Genomic DNA, 18991 nt, shown 5'->3' with positions numbered 1-18991 from the left:
CACCATGATCAATAATTTATTTCATTGAAAGCACCTTTGGTAATTGAACGAGAATTTCCATCCTTGACAAAGGTCTAATGAGTACATGGCCCAAATTCTTAATTATCATAGATAGTGAACTAGCTGACACAAAGTGAGAAACAAGTTAATAAGATAACACTTCCGCTTACTTTTTAAGGGTTTTCTTTAAAGTATACGTGATACGAAAACAAGATGAAAAAGTCCAAGCATAAAGTTATTTAATACTAAGTATTTTCATTCCTGAATAAAAGATTGGCATGTGCCTAGAGAGAGGGTAGTAATAACATTCAAAAGTCAAATTTATTCAAAGGCTTTCAAACATTCTTTTACTGTTATGCTAATTAAAATTAATTCATAAATATCAAGTTGATATGTACATGTTTGGCAAACGTGATCTATTAAGGAGCACTTAGGTTCATAACCCCTCCCAGTTGGCTGAGTTCTTATTACTGCACGGTTCTCTGCCAGGCAATGGGGCTAGTCTCATGTTAAAGTAACAGGCATTCGCCAAGAAACCTGATTTAACTATGTCTTCATACAACTATAAACAAATCATGTTGGAGTCTCAGCGTTCTGTACATAGAGAGGGATCAGCAGTAGCCCAGAGCTCCCTAACTCAGAACTTTAGATTTTATATGACTGGCATCAGAATGTTAATCTGGATTAGTGATGCAAAAGATATTTTCAGACTCCAACATTCAAAATCTGTTAAGGAAGAAAACATTATTCTACTTTAATCAGGATTTAAACAGATGTAAAAGATTGCACTGTGTTTGCTCTTTCTTCTGTGCCTGGCAAAATCACCTTTGTGTGACTATAATTAAGGTAAGCCATGGAGAAACTCAGTAAAGGGACAAGAGTTGGTCTCACGCCCAAATCTTTTGCTTCAGGGACAAGGTAAAAGGAAGGTTTAAATGTGCACAGGGTTGCCCTACTCATGTTAGAATTTAAGGAAGAGGCAAACACTTAGGCAGTGGTTCTACTCAGAGTTCTATCTGTGGGTTCAGAGAAGGCATCCCCTTGGAGGTAAGAGCTGGGACTGTGAAGTTCATCTAGAGATGCTCACAATAGGAGGTGATAATACTGCAAATATTTCTTTGATATGGTCCCTTAGGGTCTGGCTTTCCACTGAATGCTAATGAATTAAAATTCAGTCAACAATATTTACTGAGCACCAGGTGAATCTGGGGTGTGTGTTGGGTGGGAGGGAGCAGGGAAGGAAAGGGCACCACTTTATCTCTGCTCAGAAGTTTACTGTTTTAGGGAGATCAGCTCAGTGCTTTGTGACCACCTAGAGGGGTGGGAGAAGGAGGGTGGGAGGGAGGGAGACGCAAGAGGGAAGAGATACGGGGATATATGTATATGTATAGCTGATTCACTTTGTTATAAAGCAGAAACTAACACACCATGGTAAAGCAATTATACTCCAATAAAGATGTTAAATAAATAAAGTATGCGGGAGGATGTGCATAGGTTACACACACACACACACACACACACACACACAAGAAGTTTACTGTCTTTTTGAAATAGGAGGGGGGACGTGAAGGACATTAAATACTGAGCAGCTCTGTGCCTCCTGCCTCACATATATCTTTACATTAAATACCTCTTCCATCACCCCCTGCTGGCAATTACCCTGTATTAAACAGTAGACATGATGGACAGAGACTCTGAGAAGTTATGTAGACCAAGGCCACAAAACTAGTAAGTGGTAAAGCAAGGATTCAAAATCAGGTGTGACTCCAAAACCCATGCTCTTTTCACTACAAAACACTACAGAAGAGCTGGAAGAGTAGTTTTTGTGACTCTAGTACTGTATCTGTGAGAAAGTACCTAAACCTACACATGTATGTAGGTGCTTTTCCAGGGAAGTGTGCCTCCACCAGAAGGGCAATTTCCTGAGGGCCAGGCTACAAGGTCTTTGAGTACACTTACATCTAATCTCTTTTTGTGGGGGAATAATGTTTTCCTTTAAAAAAAAAAATCTTGCATGTCAGCTCACAGTATTAGAGGTGCTTGGGAGTCAAGGAGTTGGTAGGTATCTTTTTTGAACTGTAGCTTTTTTTGGAGCCTAAAATGATAGAATCCCTACAAACTTAGAAGCATTTATGCCCAATCCCATTGATCTTGGGCATTGTTAAAGGTGTTATTGACCTAAGAAATATCAATGATGAGATATGTAATTAGTGAAAGCAAATTTTTTTTAGGCAGATGGTCCTCTGATTACCCTCTCAGGAGACATTCCTCAGAAACCATTTTAGAGCAAAAATGATTAATAATATACTTTTTGCTTCATGTAGTTTGTGGCAATTGAAAACTGCTTGCATGTATGGCATCCTTAAACAAAAACTTTATTTGGATATACTTTACATGCCATAAAATTAATCCGATTAAAGTGTACAATTCAGGGATTGTAAGTATATTCATAGTTATAGAAATATCACCATAATCTAAGTTTAGAACATTTTCATCATCCTTAAAATAAACCCTGTACCAGATTTTAAAATCCATTATTCATTTGATGAATATTTGAGTTGTTTTCACTTTTTGGCCATAATGAATGTTGCTATGAGCATTCGTGCACAAGTTTTTATGTGGACATATGTGAAATTGCTGGTTACGTGGTAACTCTCTACTTATTTTTAAAAACTGCCAGATTATTTCCAAATTGCTGCACCATTTTAAATTACCACCAGCAACGAATGAGGGTTCAATTTCTCCACATCCTCATTAACACCTGTTATTGTCTGTCTTCTGATTTTAGTGTGTAACAGTTGCATATCATTGTGGTTTTAACTTGCATTTCCCTAATAGCTAATGATGTTGAGCATCTTTTCATGTGCACATCGGTCACTTGTGTATCTTCTTTGGAGAAATGTCTTCTCAGATCCTTTGTTCATTTCTAAATTGGCTTATTTCTCTTTTTATTATTGAGTTATAAGACTTTTAAAAAATGTGAATTCTAGATACAAGCCTCTTATCAGATATGATTTTCATTTGTCTTCTCCTATTTTTTTTTTTTTTTTTTTTCGGTACGCGGGCCGCTCACTGTTGTGGCCTCTCCCGTTGCGGAGCACAGGCTCCGGACGCGCAGGCTCAGCGGCCATAGCTCACGGGCCCAGCCGCTCCGCGGCATGTGGGATCCTCCCAGACCGGGGCGCGAACCCGGTTCCCCTGCATCGGCAGGCGGACGCGCAACCACTGCGCCACCAGGGAAGCCCTTCACTTTCTTGATGGTATTGTTTGCAGCACAAAAGTTTTTCTTTCTGATAAAGTTCAGTTTATATATCTTTAATTTTGTTGTTTGTGCTTATAGTATCATATCTAATTTCCTGGTATCATATCTAACATTGCTTAATCCCAGGTCACATAGATTTACCACTATATTTTCTCCTAGGAGTCTTCTAGTTTTAGCTCTTACATTCAGGTTGTTGATGCATTTTGAGTTAATTTTTGTGTATGATATAATATAGGGGTAAAATTCATTCTTTTGCATGTGGATATCTACTTGTTCCAGCACCATTTGTTGAAAAGACTATCCTTTCCTTCATTGAATTGTCCTTCCGCCCTTGTAGAAATTCAATTGACCATAAATGTAAGAGTTTATTTTGGCCTTTCAATTTGTTTCATTGATTTAGATGTCTGTTCTTATGCCAGTACCACACTTACGTGACTGCATATTTGTAGTAAGTTTTGAAACTGGGAAGTATGAGCCCTCAAACTTTGTTCTTTTTTCAACATTATTTGGTTATTTGGGTCCCTTGCATTTGCATATGAGTTTTAGGATCAGCTTGCCAATTTCTACCAAAAAAGTCCAGTTGGGATTTTGATAAGGATTGTGTTGAACCTGTAGATCAAATTGAGGAATACTGCCATCATAACAATAAGTTTCCAGTCCATAAACTTGGGGTATCTTTATGTTTAATTAGCTCTTCCTTAATATCTTACAACAATGTTTTGTCGTTTTCAGTGTATGGGTCTCCTTTTGGAGGATCTACTATACTCCTCCTCTTTGAGTATATAGTCTACTCCTTCTGGATTAGAGGATAGAAGGACAAAGCACTGTTTAATGCTGGGCATTCCTCCAGTCCATAAGAAACTCTGTCAGGTGTTTTAAGTCTCTGAGGCTCCCCTCCTACCCACCTCAGTGTGAGTCTGCCATAGTCCCTCTCTGTCCTCATGAAGGCCCTAGACTTCTGTTCACAGAATATGGTCAGCCACACAGCTAACAAAATTTCACTTAATAATGCATAGGATTGTAATTAAGATGTTGCTAGATGTAATTTACATACATTCAAATAAGGCTCATAGGCTTGCCATTAGTTGATAGGTTGTAACTCTTCTTCAGGAAAGTTAAATTTCTCTTGTTTTACTTTACATCTTTGATTACCTAGACCATTTTTCTAGATTGAGATTCTCCCAAGTCACTGGGACTAAGAGGTCTAGTCGGCACTTAAATAGGTGCTTAGGAATGGGATGAAATGCCTACCTTGGAGCAAGTAGTCATGCAGGAACACACTCTTCAAAGACCAGATCTACTTTAAGGTAGGATTCCTCTAGGAGAAGCTTTGCTTAACACACACAGGGGAGAGATGGTGGGAGAAGGTAAATGAGCTCTGATGTGTTAGATGTTTGGAAAGCAGAGCAAGGTGACAAAATGGTACGGGGGCTTTCCTGCTCTGACATTTCAGGACACTGGTGGGAGAGCAGTCTGAAACATGGGAGGCAGCATTATTTTGTAGAATGTGCAAAGTTTTATTGTCATGGAATTAAATCCTGAATCTGAGAACTTCTATAGCCTTGGGCTATGTTACTTCCTATATTGGACCTTCAGCTTCCTTAAGTCAATGCCCACACTTCAGTGCTATATATCCAATATCTACTGCAAAATGAATGCTGGTGTGCTTACCAAGGTCTTCTCCATAGTTTACATTGTTGTGAGGGTTATGTTGGGGCCCTCAGGGAAAAAAAGATTTTCCAGTTGCCAGTCATATTGGGGGGAGGAGAGATATGGGTTGGAGAGAAAGTAGAAGGAGAGGTCAATCGCCAGAATGGATGAAATTGTATGTATAGAGCACTTCTGGAGGTCGTGGTGAATTGATTGGCATTTATGAAGCAAGAGAAGGAACTACTTCATTTTCTCTTCATTTTTTATGCTATTGCTGGGTGTCTGAGTTTCTGCTCCAGCTATCATGTGAGAGTAATGAGAACTGGAGTCCTGGACATGAATTATGGTGTTGGTACCCAGTAGTATGAGGGCAGCAGATATGAGCGACAGCATTGCAGACTGGCCAGAAGCAAAGACATTAGGCTTCCCCTGCTGGGGAATCGCTTGTAGCTTTCTAAGACACTTTGGAGAAATCAGCATCCAATAGCAGTTGTGGAGTCGTCCAGCCTCAAGGAGGCATATTGAAATTCTGGTTCAGAACTGGTGCTTTTTACAGATGCATGTGGGGATTGATGGATATATACCGGTAGCCTCATATATACACACACACATATATATATACACACACATACACAAACATACACACACAGACATATATTAAAGGTGTGATGTGTGTAGTGTGACAAACGTAATGGCATTTAATTTGATGAAATGCCATATTTTCACCCTACATTGAGAATTAGGGTATATATTTATTTAAAGTATCTGACATGGTAGATACTCAGTAAGTGATAGTTAAGACATGAATTTCCTGAAATAGAGATCAGTATTCTCAGGGTTTTTTTTTTCCTAAAATTGGATTTAATGTGTAGTAAAATCTAACCAAACTTGCATTAATCAAACATGCTTACTTATCTGTGATGTGATTTGGTTGATGAAATTTTTTTTACAGCTATTCCTGAACTCTGGAGAAGGCTAGCATTCCTTTGTTTGTTTGTTTGTTTGTTTGTAGGGGGAAGCAATGAGAGGGCCCATATATCCAAAAATATAGGGGTGACTTAGGACAAAATAACACTGTACAATTATATTCTATTAATTATTAGATTTAGCCACACTTTATTCATAGACAAAATATGAATGCTAAAGAACATGAGATTATTTACCAACATCTTTATAGGCATAGTTCTGATGGGTTTGAAAGGACTGCTCCTAATAAAATATCCATTATTCTACAGGAAGTTCCATTTCTAGGGTCCTTTATAGATCTAAGAAAACTCTTTCTATTTGTATATTTTAATATTTTGTGTGAAAATGAAAACTGTTGTTTTATTCTTTCTTTCGAGGCTTTCAATCATGAAAAATTTCACCCTTACTCATAATCCTACTTTTTAAGTGTAAGCACTGTTAATTTGATATGCAGAAGATAAACTTAAAAAATTTTAGAACACTCCCAGATCAAGCGAACATTCAATTTTTACAACAGTGTTTCTCAAAATGGATTGTTTAATATAAAGAGTGTACATTCTCTGTTGCAAATGACAAGTCAGTGGGTGACAGGATACTGATCTTTACCATACAAAATGGCTCAGGTTATAACGTATACCACTAGTGACCACTATAACGTCATTAGAATTTTTGAAACTGATTATTAAATCAAAGTGTTGAAATAAGAACTATTATTTCAATGCATTAAATTGCAATTGGGAAATAATATACTACATCAAATAATTCATATATGAGGAGGAAAGAAATCCAAGAGAATGCATCTATATGTTGAGGTTTGTGTCAGTTTGGGTCCTTGTATGTAGAAGAAATTTATTAGGGAAAACATGTGAAGAATAAAGAGGAGAGGAAGCAGAGTGAGAGAGGGAAGCCTTCAGACTATGATCCAGGTCTGACATCTATGAAAGGAGAGAGGGAAGGAAAGAGACTTCGGGAGGTAGAGCCTCAGACTGAACTGCAGCTCTGAGAAAGCTTTGGCCAGGCTGCAACATACCCTAAGATGCATCACAAGCTCTTTGCGTTAAAATATGTGAAGTTTGGAAAGGTTGCTAATCTGTAAAAGTCAGCTTCAAATGTTGTAGATAGACAGTCTTTCAGAGTATTTTTCAAATCTTAAACATTTTATATGTAATATACATTTAAGAACAGCAACAAAATAACAGGGATTATTTATGTGAACCAGACAAAAGTAAAAATATAAGCATGAAGGTAAGTTTATTCCCATGCCACTAGGGATGATTGTGTGTGTGTGTCTGTGAGCACACATGTGCTCCTACTGAGCACCTCTTATGCATAATGTGTCTGTGAGCACACGTGTGCTCCTACTGAGCACATCTTATGCATAATTTAATGACCTCGTGGCTTCTTCTTTTATTTCAGCCACTACTGAAATGACTAGTTCCACACAGGTCAGCTTTGTGCAGGTACAACTTCACCTCTTGTTTCTTATCCTTGGATTCCTGATGCCATCATATGGGATGCCCATGGGCACCTGTTTGACACTGAAGTGCACACCTGTAAGCACATCTTAGAAGTACAAGAGAGTTAATGTCTGTGGTCCTGTCTTGAGCAATGGAGGAAGGGATGTGATGGATAAATGCTACCCCTTTTGTTCACTGAGTGGGTGGTTCTGAAAGTCGCATGAATTTGCAGGCAGGCAGTTGTCTGTTATGTAGATAACATATCCTCATATTGCCTTTCCCCTCTTCCTTGTTTCATTCTTCTGCCCTAAAATCCTGCTCCCTGGGATTGTGTTCCCTAATTAATGTCCTGTACTCAGGCTCTGCTTTCATGGCAACCCAAATCGAGTCTTGAGGCAAACACAGCCTCATTTGATGGTAGCGTAACTTTAATTTTTATGACTCTGACTATGCTATTGTTTGTGCAATCTTTATAGAAACAGTTGGATTTTTAGAAAAATAGAAAAATGTCAACTTAAACATATTGGGACAAGCCTCTTGGCATAAATATTTCTCTGTCGAATAATTTGCCCTAAGGTTTATAAATACTCTGGCTTTCCTTCTGGGACTTGGTAGGATTGCATTTCTCTATGATCTTTGAAATTGGGCATGGACATAAGATTTACTATTACCAATGACAGGTGGGTGGAAGTGAAAAGGATTGGGCCCATATTTTATGGGCCAAGGCATGATTTTCCATATTTCTACCCGCTTGCTATAGGAATTGTAAAATATTGAGAATATATCTTTTCATCAACCTGGATCTCAGAGTGACAATGATAAGCAGATCCTACCTTTTGGTCTGCATTGAATGTGTAGCATTATCAAGAAATAAACTTTGTCATGTTAAACTATTGAGACTTTTCAGTTGTTTGCTGTGGTCTACAAGTCAGGATGGACTAGGTTGTAACAGTGTCACAACACATACATGTGCACATACACCCACATAACACTGTGTACCAAGCATTACTCTAAGGATAAAAACAAAACAAAACAATTAAAAACAACAATCATGTAAGTAAATCCCCTACATACGAACCTTCAAGTTCCTAACATTCAAAGATGCTAATGTGCCCAGAGAAAGGACAAAGAGAGGCCAGAGGAAGAAGAAGTAACTGAAGAACCGAAGAGATTCATGACACAGGAAATGGCAAGGGGATTTTCTTTATTTGAGGAGGCACTGTTAGTTTTTGAGGCACAGGACCTGAACGTAGAATGGTACACGAAGGTTGTAGCAGCTGTTCAGAATGCAATCCAGTGCTACCGTGTCATCTATGACGAGAAAAAAAGAGCTACTACCCAGTTTTTTCAAGAGGGTAGATAGAATTGAATCCAGCAAGCAACGAGGACCTGTGCCATCAACGTCAGGCATGAGTGAAGTTGCAGCTTGCCCTCCGTCTCCTATTGCTGATAATCCTTCACCTCTACCATCTCCCACCTCCCCTGGAGGCATCAGTCAGTAAATCTTCTTGGCTCTTCACTGGATGCCAGCCCCTGTATGCCAGCTTTTGTATTGTACTACTGTACTTTTCAAGGTACTGTACTGTAAGATTAAAAATGTTTATTTTGGGCTTCCCTGGTGGCACAGTGGTTGAGAGTCCGCCTGCCGATGCAGGGGACGCGGGTTCGTGCCCCGGTCCGGGAGGATCCCACATGCCGCGGAGTGGCTGGGCCCGTGAGCCGTGGCCGCTGAGCCTGCGCATCCGGAGCCTGTGCCCCGCAACGGGAGAGGCCACAACAGTGAGAGGCCCGCGTACCGCAAAAAAAAAAAAAAAAGTTTATTTTTTGTTTTTTATGTATTATTTGTGTGAAAAATATTATAAACCTATTAGAGTACAGTACTATGTAGCCGATTGTGTTAGTTGGGTACCTAGGCTAACTTTGTTGGACTTACAAACAAACTGGACTTGAGAACAAGCTCTCGGAATGGAACCCGTTCGTATGTAAGGGACTTACTATAGTAGCTAATGGAGTGAATTAAATGAGCTTCTCAACCATAAAATGGGAATTGTAATTGTGTCTAAAGTTCATGTGTAACAATCTGTTGAAGATCACCCTGCTAGTGAGTCAAAAAGCCAGGATTCAAACTTCAGAACCCTATTTCTAACACCTACACCAGTGTTTCTTGGTGTGGATATAGATTGTTGATGATCCCTGGTGGTCTTTCAAGTAGTTCACATGTGAGTTTTGTATTTTTAATTATTTCTCTCACGTATTTTACAAATTTTACATTTGAGATTATTGTATTAGTTACATAAATTATACAAAATGGATCTCGTTATCAGGTATAGCTGATATTAACTAATAAATTGCACATGTGCTAAAATGGACTGCATTTAAAAATATAATTATGAAGGGTTCCTTTTCCTCCACACCGTCTCCAGCATTTATTTGCAGACTTTTTGATAATGGCCATTCTGACTGATGTGAGGTAATATCTCACTGTAGTTTCAATTTGCATTTCTCTAATTATTAGCGATGTGGAGCATCTTTTCGTGTGCCTGTTGGCCATCTGTATGTCTTTGGAGAAATGTCTGTTTAAGTCTTCTGCTCATTTTTTGATTGGGTTGTTTGGGGTTTTTTTTTGATATTGAGCTGTATGAACTGTTCGTATATTTTGAAAATTAATCCCTTGTCAGTCACATCATTTGCAAATATTTTCTTTCATTCTGTGGGTTGTCTTTTCACTTTGTTTATGGTTTCCTTTTGCTGTGCAAAAGCTTGATCCAGCAATCCCACTCCTGGGCATGTATCCAGAGGAAACTATATTTGAAAAGATACATGCACCCCAGTGTTGATTGTGGCACTAATTACAATAGCCAAGACATGGAAGCAACCTAAATGTCCATCAACAGAGGAATAGATAAAGAAGATGTGGTACATATATACAATGGAATGTTACTCAGCCATTAAAAAAGAATGAAATAATTCCATTTGCAGCAATATGGATGGACCTGGAGATTATCATACTAAGTGAAGTAAGTCAGACAGACAAAGACAAATATCATATGATATGGCTTAAGTCATGCAGGAACACACTCTTCAAAGACCAGATCTACTTTAAGGTAGGATTCCTCTAGGAGAAGCTTTGCTTAACACACACAGGGGAGAGATGGTGGGAGAAGGTAAATGAGCTCTGATGTGTTAGATGTTTGGAAAGCAGAGCAAGGTGACAAAATGGTACGGGGGCTTTCCTGCTCTGACATTTCAGGACACTGGTGGGAGAGCAGTCTGAAACATGGGAGGCAGCATTATTTTGTAGAATGTGCAAAGTTTTATTGTCATGGAATTAAATCCTGAATCTGAGAACTTCTATAGCCTTGGGCTATGTTACTTCCTATATTGGACCTTCAGCTTCCTTAAGTCAATGCCCACACTTCAGTGCTATATATCCAATATCTACTGCAAAATGAATGCTGGTGTGCTTACCAAGGTCTTCTCCATAGTTTACATTGTTGTGAGGGTTATGTTGGGGCCCTCAGGGAAAAAAAGATTTTCCAGTTGCCAGTCATATTGGGGGGAGGAGAGATATGGGTTGGAGAGAAAGTAGAAGGAGAGGTCAATCGCCAGAATGGATGAAATTGTATGTATAGAGCACTTCTGGAGGTCGTGGTGAATTGATTGGCATTTATGAAGCAAGAGAAGGAACTACTTCATTTTCTCTTCATTTTTTATGCTATTGCTGGGTGTCTGAGTTTCTGCTCCAGCTATCATGTGAGAGTAATGAGAACTGGAGTCCTGGACATGAATTATGGTGTTGGTACCCAGTAGTATGAGGGCAGCAGATATGAGCGACAGCATTGCAGACTGGCCAGAAGCAAAGACATTAGGCTTCCCCTGCTGGGGAATCGCTTGTAGCTTTCTAAGACACTTTGGAGAAATCAGCATCCAATAGCAGTTGTGGAGTCGTCCAGCCTCAAGGAGGCATATTGAAATTCTGGTTCAGAACTGGTGCTTTTTACAGATGCATGTGGGGATTGATGGATATATACCGGTAGCCTCATATATACACACACACATATATATATACACACACATACACAAACATACACACACAGACATATATTAAAGGTGTGATGTGTGTAGTGTGACAAACGTAATGGCATTTAATTTGATGAAATGCCATATTTTCACCCTACATTGAGAATTAGGGTATATATTTATTTAAAGTATCTGACATGGTAGATACTCAGTAAGTGATAGTTAAGACATGAATTTCCTGAAATAGAGATCAGTATTCTCAGGGTTTTTTTTTTCCTAAAATTGGATTTAATGTGTAGTAAAATCTAACCAAACTTGCATTAATCAAACATGCTTACTTATCTGTGATGTGATTTGGTTGATGAAATTTTTTTTACAGCTATTCCTGAACTCTGGAGAAGGCTAGCATTCCTTTGTTTGTTTGTTTGTTTGTTTGTAGGGGGAAGCAATGAGAGGGCCCATATATCCAAAAATATAGGGGTGACTTAGGACAAAATAACACTGTACAATTATATTCTATTAATTATTAGATTTAGCCACACTTTATTCATAGACAAAATATGAATGCTAAAGAACATGAGATTATTTACCAACATCTTTATAGGCATAGTTCTGATGGGTTTGAAAGGACTGCTCCTAATAAAATATCCATTATTCTACAGGAAGTTCCATTTCTAGGGTCCTTTATAGATCTAAGAAAACTCTTTCTATTTGTATATTTTAATATTTTGTGTGAAAATGAAAACTGTTGTTTTATTCTTTCTTTCGAGGCTTTCAATCATGAAAAATTTCACCCTTACTCATAATCCTACTTTTTAAGTGTAAGCACTGTTAATTTGATATGCAGAAGATAAACTTAAAAAATTTTAGAACACTCCCAGATCAAGCGAACATTCAATTTTTACAACAGTGTTTCTCAAAATGGATTGTTTAATATAAAGAGTGTACATTCTCTGTTGCAAATGACAAGTCAGTGGGTGACAGGATACTGATCTTTACCATACAAAATGGCTCAGGTTATAACGTATACCACTAGTGACCACTATAACGTCATTAGAATTTTTGAAACTGATTATTAAATCAAAGTGTTGAAATAAGAACTATTATTTCAATGCATTAAATTGCAATTGGGAAATAATATACTACATCAAATAATTCATATATGAGGAGGAAAGAAATCCAAGAGAATGCATCTATATGTTGAGGTTTGTGTCAGTTTGGGTCCTTGTATGTAGAAGAAATTTATTAGGGAAAACATGTGAAGAATAAAGAGGAGAGGAAGCAGAGTGAGAGAGGGAAGCCTTCAGACTATGATCCAGGTCTGACATCTATGAAAGGAGAGAGGGAAGGAAAGAGACTTCGGGAGGTAGAGCCTCAGACTGAACTGCAGCTCTGAGAAAGCTTTGGCCAGGCTGCAACATACCCTAAGATGCATCACAAGCTCTTTGCGTTAAAATATGTGAAGTTTGGAAAGGTTGCTAATCTGTAAAAGTCAGCTTCAAATGTTGTAGATAGACAGTCTTTCAGAGTATTTTTCAAATCTTAAACATTTTATATGTAATATACATTTAAGAACAGCAACAAAATAACAGGGATTATTTATGTGAACCAGACAAAAGTAAAAATATAAGCATGAAGGTAAGTTTATTCCCATGCCACTAGGGATGATTGTGTGTGTGTGTCTGTGAGCACACATGTGCTCCTACTGAGCACCTCTTATGCATAATTTAATGACCTCGTGGCTTCTTCTTTTATTTCAGCCACTACTGAAATGACTAGTTCCACACAGGTCAGCTTTGTGCAGGTACAACTTCACCTCTTGTTTCTTATCCTTGGATTCCTGATGCCATCATATGGGATGCCCATGGGCACCTGTTTGACACTGAAGTGCACACCTGTAAGCACATCTTAGAAGTACAAGAGAGTTAATGTCTGTGGTCCTGTCTTGAGCAATGGAGGAAGGGATGTGATGGATAAATGCTACCCCTTTTGTTCACTGAGTGGGTGGTTCTGAAAGTCGCATGAATTTGCAGGCAGGCAGTTGTCTGTTATGTAGATAACATATCCTCATATTGCCTTTCCCCTCTTCCTTGTTTCATTCTTCTGCCCTAAAATCCTGCTCCCTGGGATTGTGTTCCCTAATTAATGTCCTGTACTCAGGCTCTGCTTTCATGGCAACCCAAATCGAGTCTTGAGGCAAACACAGCCTCATTTGATGGTAGCGTAACTTTAATTTTTATGACTCTGACTATGCTATTGTTTGTGCAATCTTTATAGAAACAGTTGGATTTTTAGAAAAATAGAAAAATGTCAACTTAAACATATTGGGACAAGCCTCTTGGCATAAATATTTCTCTGTCGAATAATTTGCCCTAAGGTTTATAAATACTCTGGCTTTCCTTCTGGGACTTGGTAGGATTGCATTTCTCTATGATCTTTGAAATTGGGCATGGACATAAGATTTACTATTACCAATGACAGGTGGGTGGAAGTGAAAAGGATTGGGCCCATATTTTATGGGCCAAGGCATGATTTTCCATATTTCTACCCGCTTGCTATAGGAATTGTAAAATATTGAGAATATATCTTTTCATCAACCTGGATCTCAGAGTGACAATGATAAGCAGATCCTACCTTTTGGTCTGCATTGAATGTGTAGCATTATCAAGAAATAAACTTTGTCATGTTAAACTATTGAGACTTTTCAGTTGTTTGCTGTGGTCTACAAGTCAGGATGGACTAGGTTGTAACAGTGTCACAACACATACATGTGCACATACACCCACATAACACTGTGTACCAAGCATTACTCTAAGGATAAAAACAAAACAAAACAATTAAAAACAACAATCATGTAAGTAAATCCCCTACATACGAACCTTCAAGTTCCTAACATTCAAAGATGCTAATGTGCCCAGAGAAAGGACAAAGAGAGGCCAGAGGAAGAAGAAGTAACTGAAGAACCGAAGAGATTCATGACACAGGAAATGGCAAGGGGATTTTCTTTATTTGAGGAGGCACTGTTAGTTTTTGAGGCACAGGACCTGAACGTAGAATGGTACACGAAGGTTGTAGCAGCTGTTCAGAATGCAATCCAGTGCTACCGTGTCATCTATGACGAGAAAAAAAGAGCTACTACCCAGTTTTTTCAAGAGGGTAGATAGAATTGAATCCAGCAAGCAACGAGGACCTGTGCCATCAACGTCAGGCATGAGTGAAGTTGCAGCTTGCCCTCCGTCTCCTATTGCTGATAATCCTTCACCTCTACCATCTCCCACCTCCCCTGGAGGCATCAGTCAGTAAATCTTCTTGGCTCTTCACTGGATGCCAGCCCCTGTATGCCAGCTTTTGTATTGTACTACTGTACTTTTCAAGGTACTGTACTGTAAGATTAAAAATTGAGAACAAGCTCTCGGAATGGAACCCGTTCGTATGTAAGGGACTTACTATAGTAGCTAATGGAGTGAATTAAATGAGCTTCTCAACCATAAAATGGGAATTGTAATTGTGTCTAAAGTTCATGTGTAACAATCTGTTGAAGATCACCCTGCTAGTGAGTCAAAAAGCCAGGATTCAAACTTCAGAACCCTATTTCTAACACCTACACCAGTGTTTCTTGGTGTGGATATAGATTGTTGATGATCCCTGGTGGTCTTTCAAGTAGTTCACATGTGAGTTTTGTATTTTTAATTATTTCTCTCACGTATTTTACAAATTTTACATTTGAGATTATTGTATTAGTTACATAAATTATACAAAATGGATCTCGTTATCAGGTATAGCTGATATTAACTAATAAATTGCACATGTGCTAAAATGGACTGCATTTAAAAATATAATTATGAAGGGTTCCTTTTCCTCCACACCGTCTCCAGCATTTATTTGCAGACTTTTTGATAATGGCCATTCTGACTGATGTGAGGTAATATCTCACTGTAGTTTCAATTTGCATTTCTCTAATTATTAGCGATGTGGAGCATCTTTTCGTGTGCCTGTTGGCCATCTGTATGTCTTTGGAGAAATGTCTGTTTAAGTCTTCTGCTCATTTTTTGATTGGGTTGTTTGGGGTTTTTTTTTGATATTGAGCTGTATGAACTGTTCGTATATTTTGAAAATTAATCCCTTGTCAGTCACATCATTTGCAAATATTTTCTTTCATTCTGTGGGTTGTCTTTTCACTTTGTTTATGGTTTCCTTTTGCTGTGCAAAAGCTTGATCCAGCAATCCCACTCCTGGGCATGTATCCAGAGGAAACTATATTTGAAAAGATACATGCACCCCAGTGTTGATTGTGGCACTAATTACAATAGCCAAGACATGGAAGCAACCTAAATGTCCATCAACAGAGGAATAGATAAAGAAGATGTGGTACATATATACAATGGAATGTTACTCAGCCATTAAAAAAGAATGAAATAATTCCATTTGCAGCAATATGGATGGACCTGGAGATTATCATACTAAGTGAAGTAAGTCAGACAGACAAAGACAAATATCATATGATATGGCTTAACATGTGGAATCTAAAAAAATAATACAGATGAACTTATTTACAAAACAGAAATAGACTTACAGACATAGAAAACAAACTTATGGTTACCAAAGCGGAAAGGGGAGAGGGAGCAATAAATTAGGAGTTTGGGATTAAAATATATACACTACTACTTATAAAATAGATAACCAACAAGGACCTACTGCATAGCACAGGGAACTATATTCAATATCTTGTAATAACCTATAATGGAAAAGAATCTGAAAGAGTATATATATATGTATGTGTATATATATATATGCATATATATGTATAACTGAATCACCTTGCTGTGTACCTGAAAATAACACAGCATTGTAATAAGGTTTAAGGAGCCAAGCTCAGCCAAATGGGGGATGGAAGTCAATAAATGCCTTTCACCCCTTGGGAAGCTGTTCTGAGATGTGCTCCACATACTCTTCAGAAGGTTCCCACAACATTTAACATCCACCACCTACATCAGTAAGTCCACTTCATAATGCATCCTTGTATTGACTTCCCCTCCTTCTCTATGTCAATGTAGATAATACCCAGAAGGTATAATATCAGTTAATTTCCTCCAAGAAAGAAATACTTCCTGACCCCCATGCTAGCAGGGGCTTAATTTTAGGCAGAGGTATCTTTGATGGGAAGGCCATATCAGAAATTTTGAAGCCACAATTGTCCCCCTCTACGTTCAGACTCCCACACATAAAGTTGAAGTATAGTAAATTATATTTACGAATATTTTACTTAGAGTGAAGGGCTCCAAGCCCGGGTGAGGTGGTCTCAGCATATATCCACGTTAGGCTAAGTAATATAATGCATAATGTGACTGCAGTTACAACAGTTCACTTAAGATTCATTTATCATCCTCAGATTCTCTGGGACAGTAGCACCTAATTCAAAAACATTCCTGAACTCAGTGCTGCAAAATTGAAATAGGAGTTAGTGTCCTAGTACTTCTTGGAGTTGTGCTAACTCTTAAACTAGATCTAAAGTTCACCCTGTAGATGGCCTTTTCTCTTCTAGCAGCTTGTAGAATTTTGTACCTAACCTTAAACCATGATATTTCAATGTGGATAACTTTCCTATCAAAGTCTTCAGTTGTGGAAAAATCTTTTGTAGCGTTTTTGATAATTTATCCTTTTTCGCTTATCTTTTCTGAAACTCCTCTTATCTAGAGGAATAATCCTACAGATTCAACACTCATGCCTCATCTTATGTTTTCCATGCATTAGGTGTAGATACTGGGAAATTTTTTGAAATGCAATTTAAAAAGATAGTATCCTTAAACTTGTTTTATTTTGGAGGGGATATATTTAGGTGGGAAATAAAAGGACTTTAAAAGATGAAATATTTTATTTGATTCATTTGACACATATCTTATTTGAAGCATAACTGTTTTGTTTGTTTCCTTGCCTGCTTTTCATCTGATAGTCTTAAGGGGTGAGTTTAATCTGTTCATTTTTTGATAATTACTGGTATATTCAGACATTTCTAACAACTTATTTTGTACTGTCTTTATTATTATTTTTCCTTCCTTGCCTTCTCTTGGCTTGATAAAATTCTTTCTTCCCTCTCACTGATTTAAATTTTAAAAAGACATTTAAAATTTATATTTTATAATAAAGTCTATAATTATACAGTGTGTCATGAGTGTGCTGGTGTTTTCTCCTTGGGATGAGACCGAAGATACCAAGGTCACCCTTTCTGTTTTTTCTATTAATGTTTATAAACTTAGTTCTACCTTTGAAATAGATTTCACTTATTAGTTATATTTACCAATATTTTACTTGGTTTTCTGCTCACCATTTGTTTTGCATTCCATTCCTTCCTATCTCCTTGCTGTGGCAATTATTTAATAGTGTTTACCATCCACAGATCCCTGCTGGAAGAGCTTAGTCCTTTTCCATCTGAAAACACCTAGTTCCCTTACTCTTGAGTAGTAATCTAGTTGGTTTAAAAATCTCCACATTTTATGTTTTCCCCCAGAATTTTGAGAATTTTAGTCTTTTTTCACATGTAATTTACTTATGTTGGTGCAATTACTTCTGTTTATGAGATAGATGAGACAGAATATGCATAAAAGGATAGCAACTAGAGTAAGATAATTACAAACTATAATGAAGTCTATAGTTTTTCTAGATGTGGATTTATTTCTATTAGTTTTAATTAGATTTTGGTTCAAACTTTTCTAGAGAGGAAGAAAAACACATGTATTCAAAGTGCATGTGATTATTTTTGACTATTACTTCAATTCTTCTCTCCTGAAACTTCTGTTAGACACATGTTGGGGCTTCTTTTATGTTCCCAGTTCTCTGTCACATGTTTTCTTTTCTTGTCTTTTTTTTTTATAAATTTATTTATTTCTGGCTGCATTGGATCTTCGTAGCTGTGCATAGGTTTATCTAGTTGCGGCGAGCAGGGCTACTCTTTGTTGTGGCATGTGGGCTTCTCATTGTGGTGGCTTCTCTTGTTGCAGAGCACGGGCTCTAGGCACGTGGGCTGTAGAACACAGGCTCAGTAGTTGTGGCGACGGGCTTAGTTGCTCCGTGGCATGTGGGATCTTCCCGGATCAGGGCTCGAACCCATGTCCTCTGCATTGGCAGGCAGATTCTTAACCACTGCAACACCAGGGAAGTCCCTCTGTCGCATATTTTCTGTATTATTTCTGAGCTGCTCTCCGGGTGCATTTCTCAAGATTAATTCTTTGTTCAACTCTCTTACATCAGGAATTTGTCTCATACGTGTCACTTTGAGATAGACTCAGAGAGACCTGTCAAGGTCATTTCTCAGACAAAACTACAAAGTAATAATAAAACTCATTATCTGTCACAAAAATCCCCCAATTTAAGTTGAATGATACCAGTAAGAAGTAGATGTGATCACTTTTTAAATGATATTTTCTTGCCATTGTAATTTTAAAACCCTGCTAAAATATGTCTAAGCATTGATGTTTTAATTTTACTCAGAATTTGTAGAACTTTTTTTTAACATCTTTATTGGAGTATAATTGCTTTACAATGGTGTGTTAGTTTCTGCTTTATAACGAAGTGAATCAGTTATACATATACATATGTTCCCATATCTCTTCCCTCTTGCGTCTCCCTCCCTCCCACCCTC

Source organism: Physeter macrocephalus, chromosome 11, assembly GCF_002837175.3.
Source record: "Physeter macrocephalus isolate SW-GA chromosome 11, ASM283717v5, whole genome shotgun sequence".
In the NCBI taxonomy this organism is placed as follows: Eukaryota; Metazoa; Chordata; class Mammalia; order Artiodactyla; family Physeteridae; genus Physeter; species Physeter macrocephalus.
The sequence above is the reverse complement of the archived record's forward strand: the minus strand, read 5'-3'. Positions refer to the sequence as shown.